A 3393-nucleotide genomic window follows, 5' to 3' on the forward strand; every position below is an offset into this window, starting at 1 on the left:
AGTGGACAGCCATGCTTGGCCCTGATGGAATGGCCGAGCTGTAGCCTTCGCTGCAGGAGCAGGCCCAGACTTGGGGTGACCAGGTGCCTCTCTGCGCGGCCCAGTAAGGCAGGGATGCAAGGTCTAGAGTGAAGACAGGGCAGGCGGGAGTGCTCTAATTTTCAATTACTGTGCTGACACCAAATGGAGCTCCGAGGCCCTCCCTCTACTCCGGGGTGTGTTTGACTTTGAATCACACGACCTCCTGAACATATAGACATAGACACCCGTGGCTCGGTCCTGCTCGCTCGTCCAGCCGGGCCGCCATGGGGCAGGAGCCGCAGCCCAGCGTTTACACACAGGCTTATTAAAGCAAATAGGGTTTGGCCTAGATTGCAAATAGGCCCTCCTTCGGGTAAGTGTACTGCTGGGATCCTCCGGGCATTTCATACGGAGCACGTGCCACCAAAACGGGCCTGCCTGGCTGCCCTGGACCACAGAGAGACCTTGCCAGTCCCATTCTCCTTGCGCCCCAGGGATCCGTAAATATTTGCTTAAGACAAGGAACATTCTCCATGCATCATCCCACCCTCTTGGACAGGGGAAGGAGATTTTTCCCCATAATCTCCTGCAGAAACCGGCGCTGCCTTTTATGGAGATCTATCCGCCCCCCCCCACCCCCGCCCCTCTTTGCCGACACACACACACTGTCTCAATGTCTGCCTGGCTTCAGTTTTCCCACCTGGAAAATGGGCAGGGCCCATGACATGCTTTCTCCTCAGGCATCCTGTGCTCCCTGGGAAGCACTGGGAAGTGAGGAGCACTCTGCGCTGGGCGTCAGGAGCCCTGCAGTCCAGTCTCAAACTTCCCCTTTCCTCAGGGAGTGACCTTGAGTACTTCCTAAGTCCTGAGTCTCCTATTTCCAGCTGCAAAGCGAGGGGGCAGATTGAATGATCTCTGAGCTCCCTTGTCTCACTTGTGCCTTTCCCTAGTAAAGCCTGTGTGTGTGTGTGTGTGTGTGTGTGTGTGTGTGTTTGGGAGAGAGAGAGAGAGAGCACAACCTTAGCTGTCTTCGCCTGCCTGGCACCCCCCATCCATACATCTGGGTTTCCCCTGGGGAGCCATCTCCTGTGGCATGCCATCTTGGTGGGAGTATCCGTCAAGATGTGCTTGCTGGCAGGCGGGCAGGAGACTCAGGAAAGCCCAGCCAATCGCTCTCTTTCTAGAAGCTGACTTGAATTGGGCGCCCCTAGGATAGAAAGACTGGAGCCCATCCATCCATCGAGCCCTGCCTCCAAAAGCCTGCTCAGGCATTTCCTCCTTCCTAGACCCCCAGAGGTTCTGGATCCCTCTCCCTTCCGAGGCCCCCTTTCCAGCCCTAGTTCTGATTTTGCAGGTCACCTGCCATCCGCCCGTTCATCTGTGTGCCCGAGTCCTTCAAGTCTGCTCAAATTTCACCTTCTCCACGAAGCCTTCCCTAGTCTCCCCATGTCTAACTGCAGCCTTCCCGCCTCTCCTGCCCACCACCCCCCCCCCCCCCGGCCTGGCTTTGTTCTTCTACACAGCACTTTATCACTGTGGTTTCATTGTACGAATTTACGTAGGTGCTCTGGGCCCTGGCCGTCTCTCCCCCGCTAGAACATAAGCTCCGTGAAGGCAGACATGTGCATCTGTTTTGCTCATCGCCGCGTTCTCTGTGCTCACAGCAGTATCCGGCACATGGTAGGTACCCACTCAATATTGGTTGAGTGAATGAGTGTAACGCCTGAAAGTCAACAGTGGTTGGTTTGGGTTCTAATTCTGATACTGTCTTCTGTCCCCACTCTGGATCCCTGCTGTCCCTGGCTGGGAAGTCTTTTGCTGATAGGGGAGCAGGAAGCCTGACCGAAAGCAGGGATCACCACTCACATATGGTTGGGGGGGGCTCCAGGGGAAGGTTTAGAGGGTCCTCCTTCAGGGCAGGGTAGCTCACTCATCTACAGTTTCTTCACTTTCCACCCCTGTGTCCTCGACCAGCCCCTGGAATCTGAACCACTTTCATTTAAGGAATCTCAAAGTCCTGATCTGTTGTCTAAGAAAGTCAGAAATGAAGAAAGGAAGAGAAAAGGAAAAATGCAGACAGGACTCAGTGGGCTAGAACCTGAAAATCAATTGAACACACCAATTTTTTGCGGGGGAGGATTTAACAACTCATGTTCCTGTGGTGACATCAAGGTCCTGAAGAGGACAGAGGTCCAGGCAAGCCCACCAAAATCTTCTGGACTCGCTGGGGACCTTAGGCCCATCTCTCTGGCCCCATCAGTAATCTGCTCTTCCACACAAGTTCCATCGCTTAGGCTTGGGCCCCACATCGCTACTCTCTCAAGGTCTGTCTTTACATCACTGATGCTTCCTGCTCAGTGTCTCCCCTTGGGCCCCTCATCTTCCCTCACTCACTGAATGAAGACCCCCCCCTCAAGTCCCCTGGGCATCTCACTCCACACTCCATCCTCAGGAAAGATTTCCCCAAACTCTCCTCTACACCCCCGAATCTGGAGCTATCTCATGGCCACCTCTACCTGAAATCTCCTTGGCTCTCTGCCAATCTTTCCTCCTCACCTTCCTTAACTTCTCTGCACCCCAGACCGGATGAGCCTTCTGAGACCATGTGTAAAACGGGGTGTTCATCCCCTTCTCAAATAACTGTTGAGCAAGTTTAACAAAATCATTCAGGCACAGGTTCTTTGTAAATGGCACCTGTGTTATTCGGGCCAACTGAGTCTCAGACTGTAAATGCCTCCCCTTTATTTCCACAATCTGGTATTGTGGATACAGCTGCATATTGGGAATCTCACCTATGTGTTCCCCACTCCCCAGGACTCTCCCCAGGCCTGGGAGCCATGTCCCAATCCTCAGTTTTCACTGGGCATGGACTCCTGATATGAACCCCACCTGCTTCTCCCTGACATCTGTAGGGCATCCTCCCAGTGCTCTCTCCTGATGGAAGAGCCCAGGGTGGGGCCAAGGAGGAGGCAGGGCAGGGGGGAGGAGAGTGGCAGGGTTGAAAACCGCGCCTGGTGATGTCCATGTACGAGCCTGTCCAATCCTCAGAGGCTCCAGGAGGAACGTATTCTTATCTTCGCTGGACAGATGAGCAAACAGAGGCTCCAAGAGGGTCAATGGCATGTCCAAGGTCACTGAGTCATCAGGAGGCCACTTTGTTCTCCCTCCACACAGCTGCCCGAGGAGAAGGGTAAAGAAGACAGATGTTGGAAGCCCCCAGCAAACTCGCTCTGGCTAATATACCCTTAAAAATGTGGTCCTGGGGGCAAAAGCGGGAAGGGGAAAGAGGTGTCTGTGCCAACGAGAGGGCACAGGGAGGAGGGCGCCTGTGCTCGGTCATGCTAATTTTGACATTTTCCTGTGCGTCTGCTT

Source organism: Prionailurus viverrinus, chromosome E1 (assembly GCF_022837055.1).
Source record: "Prionailurus viverrinus isolate Anna chromosome E1, UM_Priviv_1.0, whole genome shotgun sequence".
NCBI lineage: Eukaryota > Metazoa > Chordata > Mammalia > Carnivora > Felidae > Prionailurus > Prionailurus viverrinus.